We start from the raw sequence: 18,110 nt of genomic DNA on the forward strand, positions 1-18,110 counted from the left end.
AGTTCTATACACTATTTTGCTGTAAAAAAAAACAACCAGGCCACATATTTTTCAGTGTAGTATCTCCGTGACACGCCTCATCTATCTGTGGGCTACAAATTGTGGCACTTGAGGCTTCTCTAACACCCCAGGGTCCTGGTTGTTACAGTGGCATTCTTTCCTCACGGGGAAGGTGATGTCACGCTTGGAAGCAAGGGAAGATCTCCTCTATCAGGTAGCTACAAAATATACAACATGTTCACACTCCAGGACAGAAGGGGGAGCTCTAAACCTGGTTTAAGGGGAACTTCCCTATGTATATATGCTGGTCTGGAGGGAAAGTTAGTTGGTGCCAGACAGCAGACTGGAACAGGCTGAGGCAGAGAGACGTGTGAGGGGCCGTGCAGCCAGAGGAGCTGCAGCTCCTGGATAGTGATATACAAAAGAACCAAAACCAATCACCAAAGCAATAGATACACCAAACAGACCAAATGGATCAATCATAATTTTTTATTAATGTTTAGTAGTGATACAGTATATGAATATTATTAAAAATACAAAAAAAAGGCACAAAATATCATTAAAAAAGTGTATGACATGAACGGTATATAAAAAAATAAATATACAGGTGCCCTCAAGCACAGTACCAAAATTTATAAAATATATATCTGTGCAAGGTATATAATTTCCCCTATTTCCTGAGAATTTAGTAAAATCCAATAAAAATCAAGTGGAAAAATTCATAAAAAGCTCCAAATATATTGTGCAAAAATGTGCAAAAAATGTGCAACAAATATTAAAGTGCCAATAAGAAGGAAATTGATATTAGAGAGCAGGATTTCTCCTGCTCAGCATAAGGTTGCGCTCACAAAGTGCAAAGTGCTAAAGGAAGATTTCCAGGAAGCTCAAACAAAAGGTATATGTATAATTACTATTACCTTGGGGTACCGTACCGTCCTGCATACACACACGCCCGACGCGCGTTTCAGAACTAAATTCCTTTGTCAGGGGATGGTGTCTATAGCGCACTACATGTGTTTTATATAGTAAGCGCCGATATCACAATGAGCCGAAACATTTCCGGGTCAGAGTTGACCCATGCGCAATGCGATTTTCATCCTGGTATTTCGCCGATGATGTCAGCCTGGGCACTGTCGGCGCGTGCGCGGCTGGGTGAGTCACGAGCCTCCAAACCCCCACACCGCTACACCGGACGTACGGGATAGTTACCGACGTTGCTAAGGTAATCGCAGTGCAAGAGGCAGGAGATCCATGACGCGGGCCGCGCATGCGCACTGACCAGGACATCCACCATGGGCGGTGCAGGAATATAAGAAGAATTTCAAACTAAATCTGGTTTAATAACATTACTTATTCATATTGCACATAGTTGAAGTGAGAAAAGAGAAAAAAATAATAATATAGAAAAAAGAAACAAGAAATAAAGTCTCAATTAAATATGCTGTGCTGCACACTGCAACATAGATTGGATATACAGCAATTATTATCCTTCACAATGCATATCACAAAAGGGAAATTACAAGAGAAATTATATTATAAACAAATAATAAAGGGGACTAGAAGAAAAATAATAAATCACACATGCATCAGGCAGCACTGGATGTGTAAAGATATCGTAAACAGAGATAATATATAGATTGTGAATAATGTGAGACCTATTAAGGGCTCATATATACTCCGCTACCATATCCTTACAAATTACCAGGCCGCACTGATGCCAAATATAATCAACAGAAAAGAACTGTATATATATGCATTAAATTATTAATTATATAATGACAACATTATCCAACTAAATAAGTGCAATATAAATATTTCTTTCTTCAATATAGAAGCAGGAATGGTCCGTCCAGGTTATGAAACCTTTTTCCTTTGGAGATTCCACAGTATGCCCAAAAGGATGCACAGGACAAAAGGCCACCAACCAATGAAGACACATGGACCAATATGTGAGGTAAGTAGTGAATAACCTAAAATATTAAAAATACAGTAAAACACAATAAGAAACAAGATTAAGAACACCTAAAACACAATAAAAAAGAAAGGACTACGAAAAGGGGGCAAAGCTAATATTCTCATTAAGGCCATGGGGTGAGATGGTTTCCAACAACCAGATCCATTTCGTTTCCATCTGGGCCAAGGGTACACTTATTTTTCCTTCCCTTTCCCTAATAGCAATCATGTCTATGCCAATCACTTTCAATAATGTGGCATCACAATCGTGATGACTTTTAAAATGTCTGGGAATGGTTTTTAACAGGGAGACATCATCCACTTCTTTCGCTGCTTCTATTCCCAGAACATGCTCACGTACCCGTATTTTTAATTTACGTGTCGTGAGTCCCACATATATAAGTGAGCATGGGCACGTGGCGTAGTATATTACTGCACTGGAGTCACAATTTATTGCGTGTTTTATTTTGTATGTGACCGTTTTTTATGTGCAGCAATGTGCCAATCAGCCACCCCCTCCATTAGTTTGGCAGGTTGAGAGGTTACGCTGCACTTGTGTATCTTCAACCACATGGGTCCACTGCATCCTGATAGTGCATTTGTTTGAGGCCTAGGCAGGTAAGCATCTCTGCCTTATTTTGCTGTTTTTTCTAATTCTTGGAGCAGTACCACCCACACCTGCTATTCGCTTACCGAGAGGTTCCAAAGGCCTCGACAGGGTTCTCCCCCTTTGAGCTACTGTACAGCAGGCGAGTCCAGGGACCCCTTGGTTTGGTAAGGGAATCCTGGGAAGAGGAGCCAAACCCTTCTGAAGTGTCCATAGTGGAGTATGTCATGTGCTTCTGTGACAAAATGCAGACCTTGACGCAGTTGATGCATGACAACATGACGCAGGTTCAGGCTGATCAGAAGCACTGGTACGACCAGAACGCTCTAGGAGAGGGCCTACCAGGTGGGTCTAAAGGTGTGTGTGCTGGTCCTGTACCAAAGGATAAGCTTCAGGCAGCCTGGAAAGGGTCGTACGTCATCCACCAACAGCTCAACCCGGTCACCTACGTGGTCACGCTTGACCACGCTCGGGGTAGAAGAGAGGCCTTTCATGTCAACATGATGACAGCTCATCACGAAAGTGAATATTGCGTCCTACTGGTCTGCAGCCTGCCCGAAGACGGGGAGGAAGACCCCCTTCCTGGACAGGCTGGCCCAAGCCAAGGCTGGTGGGTCCATTGAGGACGTGGAGTGTTGTGAATTCTGCTCTTGGGCTCCCTCCAGTGGTTATAAGTGGTACTGCTGCTGTCTTTGGATTACAGCATTTATCAGGTGTGTCCACCTATTACAATTATGACTGGGCTATTTAGTCCAGCTGAATCCTTTAGTTAGTGCCAGTTGTCCATTGTTCCTGGAGGATTCACATCTCTGCCTGGTTTCTCCTGCTCTGCTGTCCAAATCAGCAAAGATAAGTTCTGGCTTTTGTTTTTGCAGCCCACATGCTGTGGACTTTACAGTTCAGTGCATTTCATGTTTTTGTCCAGCTTAGTCTGTGTAAGAATTTGTTCAGCCAAGCTGGTATCTCTGAGGCTGGGGTCACACATGCGTGTTTTACGTACGTAAGAGCGCAAAAACTACGTACGTAAAACTCGCATTACATACGGCACAATGCTTCTCAATGGGGCTGCTCCTATTAGCCGTATATTACGGTTCAGTATTATACGGCGTTCTACGGCCGTACAAAATCGCAGCATGCTGCGTTTGTCAGCGTATTGCGCAAATAATACGCCAATGAAAGTCTATGGGGGCGAGAAAAATACGGATTCCACACGGACCAGCAGTGTGACGCGAGAAATACGCAGCGCTGTTAGTGAAAAGTCGGTAATTCAATTGCCGGCTTTTCATTTCTCCTTCACAAACCCGACAGGATATGAGACATGGTTTACATACAGTAAACCATCTCATATCCCCTTTTTTTTTGCATATTCCACACTACTAATGTTAGTAGTGTGTATGTGCAAAATTTCAGCGCTGTAGCTGCTGAAATAAAGGGTTAAATGGCGGAAAAAATTGGCGTTGGCTCCCGCGCAATTTTCTCCGCCAGAATGGTAAAGCCAGTGACTGAGGGCAGATATTAATAGCCTAGAGAGGGTCCATGGTTATTGGCCCCCCCGTGGCTAAAAACATCTGCCCCCAGCCACCCCAGAAAAGGCACATCTGGAAGATGCGCCTATTCTGGCACTTGGCCACTCTCTTCCCACTCCCTGTAGCGGTGGGATATGGGGTAATGAAGGGTTAATGCCACCTTGCTATTGGAAGGTGACATTAAGCCACATTAATAATGGAGAGGCGTCAATTATGACACCTATCCATTATTAATCCAATTGTATGAAAGGGTTAAAAAACACACACACACATGATTTAAAAGTAGTTTAATGAAATAAACACAGCGGTTGTTGTAATAATTTATTGTTCTCGCAATCCATCAGGAACACCCTCGCTTGGCAAAATAATAAACGCACAAGATACATACCTTCTGGTGAACCGTCTCGTCCCACGAAGTAATCCATCTGAAGGGGTTAACTAATATTACAGGCAGGAGCCCTGCTAAATGCAGCTGTGCTCCGTGCCTGTAATCCCCGGCGAATGAATGAAATGTAGGTCATTGACCTACATTTCCTTCAGTCGCGGTGATGCGCCCCCTGGTGGATGTCCTCATATGACCTGGAGCGTGGGAAAAAGTTCCCAGGCTGCAGTTCATGAGAACATCCACCAGAGGGCGCCTCACCGCGACTCAATGTAAGTACAGATCACTGCTTTCCTTTCAACACCCGGGGATTCCAGGCACCAGCGAGTGGTTTATCGCAGCTCTGCCTGTAATATTAGTTAACCCCTTCAGATGGATTACTTCGTGGGACGTGATCTGACATCAGAAGGTATGTATCTTGTGCGTTTATTATTTTGCCAAGCGAGGGCCTGGAAATGGATTGCGAGAACAATAAATTATTACAACAACCGCTGTGTTTATTTCATTAAAATCCTTTTTAATCATGTGTGTGTTTTTTAACACTTTCCAACAATTGGATTAATAATGGATAGGTGACATAATTGACGCCTCTCCATTATTAATCTGGCTTAATGTCACCTTACAATAGCAAGGTGGCATTAACCCTTCATTACCCCATATCCCACCGTTACAGGGAGTGGGAAGAGAGTGGCCAAGTGCCAGAATAGGCGCATCTTCCAGATGTGCCTTTTCTGGGGTGGCTGGGGGCAGATGTTTGTAGCCAGGGGGGGCCAATAACCATGGACCCTCTCCTGGCTATTAATATCTGCCCTCAGTCACTGGCTTTACCGCTCTGGCGGAGAAAATTGCGCGGGAGCCCACGCCAATTTTTTCCGCCATTTAACCCTTTATTTCAGCAGCTACAGCGCTGAAATTTTGCACATACACACTACTAACATTAGTAGTGTGGAATATGCAAAAAAAAAGGGGATATGAGATGGTTTACTGTATGTAAACCATGTCTCATATCCTGTCGGGTTTGTGCAGGAGAAATGAAAAGCCGGCAATTGAATTACCGGCTGTTCACAGATATCGCGCTGAATGAAATCTAAATACAGAATATATATATATGTGTCTCAATGACATATATATATATACTGTATACATGTTTTCCCGAACATTTGAGCACATAAATCCATTAGATGTCGGTTTTGCAAGCCTGCGCGAAAATCTCGCAGTACGGATGCCATACGGATTACATACGGAGGATGCCATGCGCAAAATACGCTGACACACCCTGACTACGGATCACTATTTTGGGAACATTTCTCCGTATTACGGCCGTAGTACGGACGTATAATACGTGGCGTATTGTCTTACGCCATGTGTGACTCCAGCCTGAGAGATGCAGATTTACCCCTCCACATCTTTAGTTAGAGGTGGAGATTTTGGTATTTTCTGTGGTGGATATTTTCTAGTGTTTTAACCCCTTCACCCCCGGAGTTTTTTTCGTCTTCGTTTTTCGCTCCCCACCTTCCCAGAGCCATAACTTTTTTTATTTTTCCGTCAATTTGGCCATGTGAGGGCTTATTTTTTGTGGGACGAGTTGTACTTTTGAACGACATCATTGGTTTTACCATGTCGAGTACTAGAAAACGGGAAAAAAATTCCAAGTGCGGTGAAATTGCATAAAAAGTGCAGTCCCACACTTGTTTTTTGCTTGGCTATTTTGCTAGGTTCACTAAATGCTCAAACTGACCTGCCATTATGATTCTCCAGGTCATTACGAGTTCATAGACACCTAACATGACTAGTTAATTTTTAACCTAAGTGGTGAAAAAAAATTCCAAACTTTGCTAAAAAAAAAATAAAAAAAAAAAATTGCGCCATTTTCCGATACTCGTAGCGTCTCCATTTTTCATGATCTGGGGTCGGTTGAGGGCTTATTTTTTGCGTGCCGAGACGGCGTTTTTAATGATACCAATTTGGTGCAGATGCGTTCTTTTGATCGCCCGTTATTGCATTTTAATGCAAATCACGGCAACCAAAAAAACCTAATTCTGGCGTTTCGATTTTTTTTCTCGTTACGCCATTTAGCGATCAGGTTAATGCTTTTTTTTATTGATAGATCAGGCGATTCTGAACGCGGTGATACCAAATATGTGTAGATTTGATTTTTTTTATTGATTTATTTTGATTGGGGCGAAAGGGGGTGATTTAAACTTTTGTTTTTTTTTATTTTCACATTTTTTAAAACTTTTATTTTTTTACTTTTGCCATGCTTCAATAGCCTCCATGGGAGGCTAGAAGCAGGCACAACCCGATCGGCTCTGCTATGTAGCAGCGATCATAAGATCGCTGCTACACAGCAGAATTGCAGGTGTGCTGTGAGCGCCGACCACAGGGTGGCGCTCACAGCTGCTGAGGATCAGTAACCATACAGGTCTCAAGGACCTCTATGGTTACCATTCAGAAGCATCGCCGACCTCCGATCATGTGACGGGGGTCGGCGATGCCGTCGTTTCCGGCCGCACGGCCAGATGCGGTAGTTAAATGCCGCTGTCTGCGTTTGACAGCGGCATTTAACTAGTTAATAGGTGCGGGCAGATCGCGATTCTGCCCGCGCCTATTGCGGGCACATGTCAGCTGTTCAAAACAGCTGACATGTCCCGGCTTTGATGCAGGCTCACCGCGGAGCCCTGCATCAAAGCGGGGGAGCGGACATCGGACGTACTATACCGTCCGATGTCAGTAAGGGGTTAATACTGACCGCACAGTACTCTGTCCTTTCCTTTCTATTTAGCTAGAGTGGCCTCCTTTGCTAAATTCTGTTTTCAGTCTGCATATGTTTTTTCCTCTCCTTTCACAGTCAATATTTGTGGGGGGCTGTCTATCCTTTGGGGATTTTCTCTGAGGCAAGCTAGTTTTCCCTTTTCTATCTATAGGGGTATTTAGTCCTCCGGCTGTGTTGAGGTGTCTAGGATTGGTAGGAACATCCCACGGCTACTTCTAGTTGCGTGTTAAGTTCAGGGTCTGCGTTCAGTACAGGTACCACCCTCTCCAGAGTACGTCTCATGCTGCTCCTAGGCCACCAGGTCATAACAGTACAACTGGCCAACAATGAGTTAAACGCATCTCAGAAGAAAGGAAGAAAAGTGCTGAGCCATTTTTTTCTGTAGTCTAATCTTTCCTCTTTTACTCTGGGTGGCTCAGGAGTTAGGCGCTGGTATGGATGTTCAGGGACTGGTTTCTCGTGTGGATCAACTTGCTGCTAGAGTACAGGGTATTTCCAATTATATTGTCCAGACTCCGGTTTTAGAGCCTAGAATTCCAACTCCTGATTTGTTTTTTGGGGACAGGTCCAAATTTTTGAGCTTTAAAAATAATTGTAAACTGTTTTTTGCTCTGAAACCCCGTTCATCTGGTGATCCCATTCAGCAGGTTAAAATTGTCATCTCCCTGCTGCGTAGTGATCCTCAGGAATGGGCATTTTCCTTGGAATCGGGGAATCCGGCTTTGCTTAATGTGGACGGTTTTTTTCAGGCGCTAGGATTATTGTATGATGAACCAAATCAGTGGATCATTCAGAGAAGACCTTGTTGGCCCTGTGTCAGGGTCAAGAAGCAGCAGAATCATATTGCCAGAAATTTAGAAAATGGTCTGTGCTGACTAAATGGAATGAGGATGCTTTGGCAGCAATTTTCAGAAAGGGTCTTTCTGAAGCCGTTAAAGATGTTATGGTGGGGTTCCCCACGCCTGTTGGTCTGAGTGATTCTATGTCTCTGGCCATTCAGATTGATCGGCGCTTGCGCGAGCGCAGAGTTGTGCACAATATGGCGTTGTCCTCCGAGCGGAGTCCTGAGCCTATGCAGTGTGATAGGATTTTGTCTAGAGCTGAACGACAAGGACTCAGATGCCAGAATAGGTTGTGTTTTTACTGTGGCGATTCTGCTCATGTTATTTCTGATTGCCCTAAGCGTACAAAGAGAATCGCTAGTTCAGTTACTATCAGTACTGTACAACCTAAATTTCTGTTATCTGTGACCTTGAGCTGTTCATTATCGTCATTTTCTGTCATGGCATTTGTGGATTCAGGTGCCGCTTTGAACTTGATGGACTTAGAATTTGCCAGGCGTTGTGGTTTCCCCTTGCAGTCTTTGCAGAGCCCTATTCCTTTAAGGGGCATTGATGCTACACCTTTGACTAGAAATAAACCCCAGTTTTGGACACAGGTGACCATGTGCATGGCACCAGCCCATCAGGAAGATTGTCGTTTTCTGGTGTTGCATAATTTGCATGATGCTAACTGTTATGGACCTGGTGGTTAGGAGCACCCGGAATGACCTGATGGTAAAACTAGAAATCACGGACAAGCTTTGGGGAAGTGGGAACTCTACTGACCGCAAACCCTACTCCTATCACACACACTAGAAATAGCCGTGGAGCGTTCCTAACTCTCCCTAGATGCCTCTTCACAGCCTAAGAGCTAACTACCCCTAAAGATAGAAATAGAAGCCTTACCTTGCCTCAGAGAAATTCCCCAAAGGAAAAGGCAGCCCCCCACAAATATTGACGGTGAGTTAAGAGGAAAGTACAAACATAGGAATGAAACAGGTTTTAGCAAAGGAGGCCCAATCTTCACTAAATAGTCAGAGGATAGGAAAGGGAACTATGCGGTCAGTACAAAAAAACTACAAAAACCACGCAGAGTGTGCAAAAAGACCTCCACACCGACTCACGGTGTGGAGGTGCAACTCTGCACCCCCAGGGCTTCCAGCTAGCAAGGAAATATCATAATGGCAAGCTGGACTAGAAAATAACATGTACAGAGAAATATTTTCAAAAAGCAATGATCAACAAATGAACTAGCATGGACTTAGCTTCTGCTGGAGCAGACAGGTCATCAGAGAAATCCAAGAGAGATCTGAACCAGAACTGAGACATTGACAGCTGGCATGAAGTAACAATCTGAGTGGAGTTAAATAGGGAAGCCAGCAGAGCACTAAACGAGGGCAGCTGAGAAAGCCAACCTCAAGGATCAGCAGTTCCATTCAAAGCCACCAGAGGGTGTCCAAGGACAGAACTCACCAAAGTACCAATCATGACCACAGGAGGGAGCCCGAGAACGGAATTCACAACAGCTATTGTGCTGGGTTTTCCATGGTTACAGGTACATAATCCGGTGTTAGATTGGAAATCTATGTCTGTGACTAGTTGGGGTTGTCAGGGGGTTCATAATGATGTTCCTTTGATGTTGATTTCCTCTTCCCCCTCTTCTGAAATTCCTGAGTTTGTCAGATTTCCAGAATGTATTCGATGAGCCCAAGTCCAGTTCCCTTCCACCGCATAGGGACTGTGATTGTGCTATTGACTTGATTCCAGGCTGTAAGCTCCCTAAGGGCCGACTTTTCAACATGTCGGTGCCAGAACATGCCGCCATGCGGAGTTATGTTAAGGAGTCTTTGGAGAAAGGGCATATTCGGCCATCTTCTTCACCATTGGGAGCTGGGGTTTTTTTTGTTGCCAAGAAGGATGGCTCCTTGAGACCCTGTATTGATTATCGCCTCTTGAATAAGATCACGGTCAAATTTCAATACCCTTTGCCTTTGCTTTCTGATTTGTTTGCTAGGATTAAGGGGGCTAGTTGGTTTACTAAGATTGACCTTCGAGGGGCGTATAATCTTGTTCGTATTAAGCAGGATGACGAATGGAAAACTGCGTTTAATACGCCAGAAGGCCATTTTGAATACCTTGTGATGCCATTCGGGCTCTCTAATGCTCCATCTGTGTTTCAGTCTTTCATGCATGATATCTTCCAGAGTTATCTTGATAGATTCATGATTGTATATTTGGATGATATTTTGATTTTTTCCGATGATTGGGAGTCTCATGTGAAACAGGTCAGGATGGTATTTCAGATCCTTCGTGATAATGCTTTATTTGTGAAGGGGTCTAAGTGCCTCTTTGGAGTGCAGAAGGTTTCTTTTTTGGGCTTTATTTTTTCTCCCTCATGTATAGAAATGGATCCGGTTAAGGTTCAGGCCATTCATGATTGGGTTCAGCCCACGTCCGTGAAGAGCCTTCAGAAATTTTTGGGCTTTGCTAATTTTTATCGCCGTTTCATTGCCAACTTCTCCAGTGTGGTTAAACCCCTGACCGATTTGACCAAGAAAGGCGCTGATGTGACGAATTGGCCCTCTGCGGCGGTTTCTGCCTTTCAGGAGCTTAAACGCCGATTTACTTCTGCCCCTGTGTTGCGTCAGCCAGATGTTCCTTTTCAGGTTGAGGTTGACGCTTCTGAGATTGGGGCAGGGGCCGTTTTGTCTCAGAGGAATTCTGATGGTTCCTTGATGAAACCGTGTGCCTTCTTTTCTCGAAAGTTTTCGCCTGCGGAACGCAATTATGATGTCGGCAATCGGGAGTTGTTGGCTATGAAGTGGGCGATCGAGGAATGGCGACATTGGCTTGAGGGAGCCAAGCACCGTATTGTGGTCTTGACCGATCATAAAAATTTGATTTACCTCGAGTCTGCCAAACGGCTGAATCCTAGACAGGCTCGATGGTCCCTGTTTTTCTCCCGTTTTGATTTTGTGGTCTCATATCTTCTGGGTTCTAAGAATGTTAAGGCTGATGCCCTCTCTAAGAGCTTTTTGCCTGATTCTCCTGGTGTCCCTGAGCCGGTCGGCATTCTGAAGGAAGGGGTGATTCTTTCTGCCATCTCCCCTGATTTGCGACGGGTTCTTCAGGAATTTCAGGCTGATAAACGTGACCGCTGTCCAGTGGGTAAACTGTTTGTTCCTGATAGATGGACTAGTAAGGTGATTTCTGAGGTTCATTGTTCTGTGTTGGCTGGCCATCCTGGGATTTTTGGTACCAGAGATTTGGTTGGTAGGTCCTTTTGGTGGCCTTCTTTGTCACGGGATGTGCGTTCTTTTGTGCAGTCTTGTGGGACTTGTGCGCGGGCCAAGCCTTGCTGTTCCCGCGCTAGTGGATTGTTTTTGCCTTTGCCGGTCCCTGAGAGGCCTTGGACGCATATTTCTATGGATTTTATTTCAGATCTTCCGGTTTCCCAGAGGATGTCGGTTATCTGGGTGGTTTGTGATCGGTTTTCTAAGATGGTTCATTTGCCTAAATTGCCTTCCTCCTCTGATTTGGTTCTGTTGTTTTTTCAGCATGTGGTTCGTTTGCATGACATTCCGGAGAATATTGTGTCCGACAGAGGTTCCCAGTTTGTTTCTAGGTTTTGGCGGGCCTTTAGTGCTAGGCTGGGCATTGTCTTTTTCTTCCGCATTTCATCCTCAGACAAATGGCCAAACTGAGCGAACTAATCAGACATTGGAAACTTATTTGAGATGCTTTGTGTCTGCTGATCAGGATGATTGGGTGGCTTTTTTGCCATTGGCCGAGTTTGCCCTTAATAATCGGGCTACTTCTGCTACTTTGGTTTCGCCCCTTCTTTTGTAATTTTGGTTTTCATCCTCGTTTTTCTTCAGGGCAGGTTGAGCCTTCTGATTGTCCTGGTGTGGATTCTGTGGTTGACAGGTTGCTGCAGATTTGGTCTCATGTGGTGGACAATTTGGTGTTGTCTCAGGAGGAGGCTCAGCATTTTGCTATCCATCGTCGGTGTGTTGGTTCCCGGCTGCGGGTTGGGGATTTGGTCTGGCTGTCTTCCCATCATGTTCCTATGAAGGTTTCTTCCCCTAAGTTTAAGCCTCGGTTTATTGGTCCTTATAGGATCTCTGAGATTATCAACCCAGTGTCTTTTCGTTTGGCCCTTTCTGGCCTCTTTTGCCATCCATAATGTTTTCCATAGATCTTTGTTGCAGAAATATGTGGTGCCCGTTGTTCCCTCTGTTGATCCTCCTGCCCCTGTGTTGGTTGATGGGGAGTTGGAGTATGTGGTTGAGAAAATTTTGGATTCTCGTTTTTCGAGGCGGAAGCTTCAGTACCTTGTCAAGTGGAAGGGTTATGGCCAGGAGGATAATTCTTGGGTTTTTGCCTCTGACGTCCATGCTGCTGATCTGGTCCATGCCTTTCATCTGGCTCGTCCTGATCGGCCTGGGGGCTCTGGTGAGGGTTCGGTGACAATTATGACTGGGCTATTTAGTCCAGCTGGATCCTTTAGTTAGTGCCAGTTGTCCATTGTTCCTGGAGGATTCACATCTCTGCCTGATTTCTCCTGCTCTGCTGTCCAAATCAGCAAAGATAAGTTCTGGCTTTTGTTTTTGCAGCCCACATGCTATGGGCTTTACAGTTCAGTGCATTTCATGTTTTTGTCCAGCTTAGTCTGTGTAAGAATTTGTTCAGCCAAGCTGGTATCTCTGAGAGATGCAGATTTACCCCTCCATATCTTTAGTTAGAGGTGGAGATTTTGGTATTTTCTGTGGAGGATATTTTCTAGTGTTTTAATACTGACCGCACAGTACTCTGTCCTGTCCTTTCTATTTAGCTAGAAGTGGCCTCCTTTGCTAAATTCTGTTTTCAGTCTGCGTATGTTTTTTCCTCTCCTTTCACAGTCAATATTTGTGGGGGGCTGTCTATCCTTTGGGGATTTTCTCTGAGGCAAGCTAGTTTTCCCTTTTCTATCTATAGGGGTATTTAGTCCTCCGGCTGTGTCGAGGTGTCTAGGATTGGTAGGAACATCCCACAGCTACTTCTAGTTGCGTGTTAAGTTCAGGGTCTGCGGTCAGTACAGGTACCACCCTCTCCAGAGTACGTCTCATGCTGCTCCTAGGCCACCAGATCATAACAGTGGAGGTAAGTGCCTTGTTAACCGAACCTCAGCAGTCGCAGTTGTGGCTGGAATCCTTCTGGGCCGTGTTCTCCAACCGACCTGGAAGGACCATGTTAGCGGTCCACGAGGTTGACACCGGGAATCATGTCCCACCACGGCGAGCACCCTATCGGATCTCCAACTAGGTGCAGCAGTTTATGCACCAGGAGAGCGATGAGATGTTACAGCTGGGGGTGATTCAACGGTTAAAGAGCACATGGGCCTCACCTGTAGTTCTCGTGCCAAAGAAGGATCAGAGCACCCGCTTCTGTGTGGACTACAGGGGGCTCAATGCCATCACAGCCTCTGACACGCACCCAATGCTGTGCATCATCGAGGAACTGCTTGAGCGGTTAGCTGGCGCAAAATATCTGACCATAATGGATTTGAGTCGAGGATACTGGCAGATTCCCGAGCCCCGAGGCGCTGGAGGAGTCTGCCTTTATCACCCCCTTCAGACTGTATGAGTCCACAGTCATGCCCTTCAGCAAGAATGCCCCTGCGACTTTCCAGCGGATGGTCAACCACCTGCTTCAGGGACTGGAGAAGTATGTGGTGGTGTACCTGGATGACATTGCCATCTTCAGTTCCTCCTGGGATGAACACCTGCAGCATCTTCAGGAGGTGCTTAGTGGAATTCACCAAGCCAGTCTGACCATCAAGCCGGGAAAGTAACAAATGGGCATGAGAAAGGTCCATTACCTGGGCACCGGGTAGGTGGGAAGTCCATAAAGCCAAAGCCTGGGAAAGCGGACGCGATCACGTCCTGGTCCACTCCCAGCACCAAGAAACAGGTGATGTCCTTCCTGGGCACTACAGGGTACTAAAGGCGCTTCGTAGAGAACTATAGTAGCCTGGCAAAACGCTTGACAGACCTCGCCAGGAAGAAGCTACCCCACATAGTCGACTGGATCGACAGCTGTGAGGGGGCCTTCCAGGCGATGAAAAAAGCGCTGTGTAACACTCCTGTGTTGAAAGCAGTTGACAGCAGTCAACCGTTCTTGGTGTAGACCAACGCCAGCGAGTTTGCCCTCGGTGCTGTGCTCAGCCAGGTCAACTCGGGGAACCATGACCACCGCATCTTGTACCTGAGCCGGAAGCTTCTGCCGAAGCAATTGGCCTATTCCACTATCGAGGAGTGAATTGCCATAGTCTGGACCCTGCAATGTTTACAGCACTACCTGTACAGGTGCACCTTCATTGTGGTGATGGACCACCACCCTCTGCGCTGGCTACACGCCATGTAAGGAACCAACAGAAGGTTGCTACGCTGCAGCCTTGCCCTCCAGCAGTATGAATTTACAGTCACACACAAAATGGGCAGGGAGCATGGCAATGCAGATGGGTTGCACCGTTTGGGAGAAGCTGCCGAGGTGCTCATGGAGGTGTACCGAGAGTTCCTGCTTCCGTAGCACAGTCCAAAAGGGGGAGGTGTCAGGAACATGAGGTAGTGGATTGTCTATTATCACGCACTGAGCTCTGCCACATCCAAGAAAAGAGAACAGACACCTTCTGCATGTTCGACCCCCCTTCTCTTCTCTGCTGGCAGCACATTGGAATTCAAGCCAATCGTTCGCCCCGCCCTTCCCCAGGAATGTCTTTGGTGAAGCCAAAACATAGAGAGTAGAAAGAGGAGTGCATGTCATAACTCAGCCTACTCAGTCATGATGAGGGCATATCGTTGATAATTATAGTTCCTGCCTGTGTGGGAGTAGTTATATCGCCCTCGCTGCAGCGTGCCCAATAGCCAGTACATAGCAGGCAGCCCTTTTGGAGACTTATTACCCTAGATGCAGTACCCTGACTGACCTGAGGGTAAGGGGGGGTGCCAGAGAGCTGCAAGTTTAAAAGCAGAACTGGGAAGTGGGATATAGATAAATCCACTTCAGAAGGAACGAGGGGCAATCAAACAACCCTGTTTTGTGACAAATTAGTGTGAGTGGTGGGGATGATAAAGGTATCTTCCCTGTGAACCATGACAGAGTGGTGGGATCCCCAACATATCCGGTAGGATTGGTGGCAGCACGGTGGGATTTATGACACCGCCTACATCTGCATGCGTCCTGCGTATCCTATCTTTAACATTAGGTACGCAGGCCATGCAGATGTATGAAGATGCCTCCGCATGCATCGTCTTGACGCTGCGCTGACCTGCATCAAACTCAAAATGTTGCGGTCGGCGTAGCTTCAAAACAACGCATGCAGAGGCATCCGCATACATCCGCATGGCCTGCTGTTGTGTATTCCGTTCTTGGGCTCCATCCTGTGGTTATGAATGGTATTTTTGGGAGTTCTGCTCTTGGGCTCCCTCTGGTGGTTTCGAGTGGAACTTAGCAGCTGCTTTCACTAATCGGTTCCCTGGCCTTGCTATTTAACTTGGCTCTAGTCTGTAGTCCATGCCAGCTGTCAATGTTTTCCTGTTGGATTCAGTCCTCTCCTGGAAGTTCCCTGTTGTGAACTATAGTTCTTGGCACCCTCTTGTGGTCATTAGCGGTATGGCACTTTGAGTGTCTTTCCCCAGGTTGGCACTCACCTGCTTCGTTTGGTCTGGGTGTGCCTATATAAACTTCCTGGATACTCAGTATTGTGCCTGGATTCGTTGTTATCAGACCTTGTCTGTTTTCTCCTGTCTCCTGATTTTGCAAGATAAGCTAAGTCCTGCTTTCTTATTTTTGTGCATTTGAATTTCCCTTATTTTGTTCCAGCTTTGTTTAAAATGTGATTCCTGATTTTGCTGGAAGCTCAAGGGGGGCTGTTATCCTCCCCCCACACCGTTAGTCGGTGCGGGGGTTCTTGGATATTCAGCGTGGATATTTTGTAGGGTTTTTTGCTGACCGTATAAGTCATCTTTCTATTTTCTGCTATTAGTCAGTGGGCCTCTCTTTGCTAAATCTAGTTCATTCTTACGTTTGTCATTTCTTCTTACCTCACCGTTATTATTTGTTGGGGGCTTGTATTATAACTTTGGGGTCCTTTCTCTTGAGGCAAGAGAGGTCTTATTTTCTCTGAAAGGGTTAGTTAGTTCTCCGGCTGGCGCGAGACGTCTAGAACCAACGTAGGTACGTTCCCCGGCTGCTGCTAGTTGTTTGTGTTAGGATCAGGTATACGGTCAGTCAAGTTACCACTTCCCTATGAGCTGGCTTTTTGTGTTTGCAGACTTAGCTGGTACTCCTGAGATCCTCTGCCATTAGGATCATAACAGTAATCCAGGCCGAAAAAGTGCATTGCTAAGCGGGACTATAAGAAAAGACGTCTGAGTTTTTTTTTTGTTTTTTTTTTCTTCCTCCCCTTTATCTCTGAGTGGCTTGAAGCTCTGCTGCAGACATGAATGTTCAGACTCTGATTACTAGTGTGGATCAGCTTGCTGCACGTGTGCAGGGCATTCAGGATTTTGTTATTAGCAGTCCTATGTCAGAACCTAAAATACCTATTCCTGAGCTGTTCTCTGGAGATCAATTTAAATTTGGGAATTTTAGGAATAATTGTAAATTGTTTCTATCTTTGAGACCTCGTTCGTCTGGAGACTCCGCTCAACAAGTTAAAATTGTTATCTCCTTCTTGCTTGGCGACCCTCAGGATTGGGCTTTCTCATTGGCGCCAGGAGATCCGGCATTGGCAAATATTGATGCGTTTTTTCTGGCGCTCGGATTGCTTTATGAGGAGCCCAATCTTGAAATACAGGCAGAAAAAGCATTGCTGGCTATCTCTCAGGGCCAGGATGAAGCTGAGGTGTACTGCCAAAAATTTCGGAAATGGTACGTGCTTACTCAATGGAATGAGTGTGCTCTGGCCGCAAATTTCAGAAATGGCCTTTCTGAAGCCATTAAGAATGTGATGGTGGGTTTTCCCATTCCTACAAGTCTGAATGATTCTATGGCTCTGGCCATCCAGGTTGATCGGCGTTTGCGGGAGCGCAAAACTGCTAATCCTCTGGCAGTGTTGTCTGAACGGACACCTGACTCAATGCAATGTGATAGAATCCTGACTAGAACCAAACGGCAAAATCATAGGCGTCAGAATGGGTTGTTTTTACTGTGGTGATTCTACACATGTTATCTCGGCATGCTCTAAACGGCCATCAAAGGTTGTTAGTCCTGTCGCCATTGGTAATTTGCAGCCTAAGTTCATTTTGTCTGTGACCTTGATTTGCTCATTATCTTCCTACCCTGTTATGGCATTTGTGGATTCAGGTGCTGCCCTGAGTCTTATGGATTTATCATTTGCCAAGCACTGTGGTTTTGTCCTAGAGCCTTTAGAAAATCCTATTCCTCTTAGAGGAATTGATGCTACGCCATTGGCGGAGAATAAACCGCAGTATTGGACACAAGTGACCATGTGCATGTCTCCTGAACATCGGGAGGTGATTCGTTTTCTTGTTTTGCATAAAATGCAGGATTTGGTCGTTCTGGGTCTGCCATGGTTACAGACCCATAATCCAGTTTTGGATTGGAAGGCAATGTCCGTGTCAAGTTGGGGTTGTCAGGGAATTCATTGCGATTCCTCGTCGGTGTCTATTGCTTCTTCTACTCCTTCTGAAGTCCCTGAGTATTTGTTGGACTATCAGGATGTATTCAGTGAGTCCAGGTCCAGTGCCCTGCCTCCTCATAGGGACTGTGACTGTGCTATAGATTTGATTCCTGGTAGTAAATTTCCTAAGGGACGACTATTTAATTTGTCTGTACCTGAGCATGCCGCGATGCGTGCTTATATTAAGGAATCTTTGGAGAAGGGACATATTCGTCCATCCTCTTCCCCTCTTGGTGCGGGATTCTTTTTTGTGGCCAAGAAAGACGGCTCTTTGAAACCGTGTATAGACTATCGGCTTTTGAATAAAATCACTGTCAAATTTCAGTATCCTTTGCCACTATTGTCGGACTTGTTTGCCCGGAT

The sequence above is a fragment of the Ranitomeya variabilis genome, chromosome 4 (genome assembly GCF_051348905.1).
Source record: "Ranitomeya variabilis isolate aRanVar5 chromosome 4, aRanVar5.hap1, whole genome shotgun sequence".
NCBI classification, from domain to species: domain Eukaryota; kingdom Metazoa; phylum Chordata; class Amphibia; order Anura; family Dendrobatidae; genus Ranitomeya; species Ranitomeya variabilis.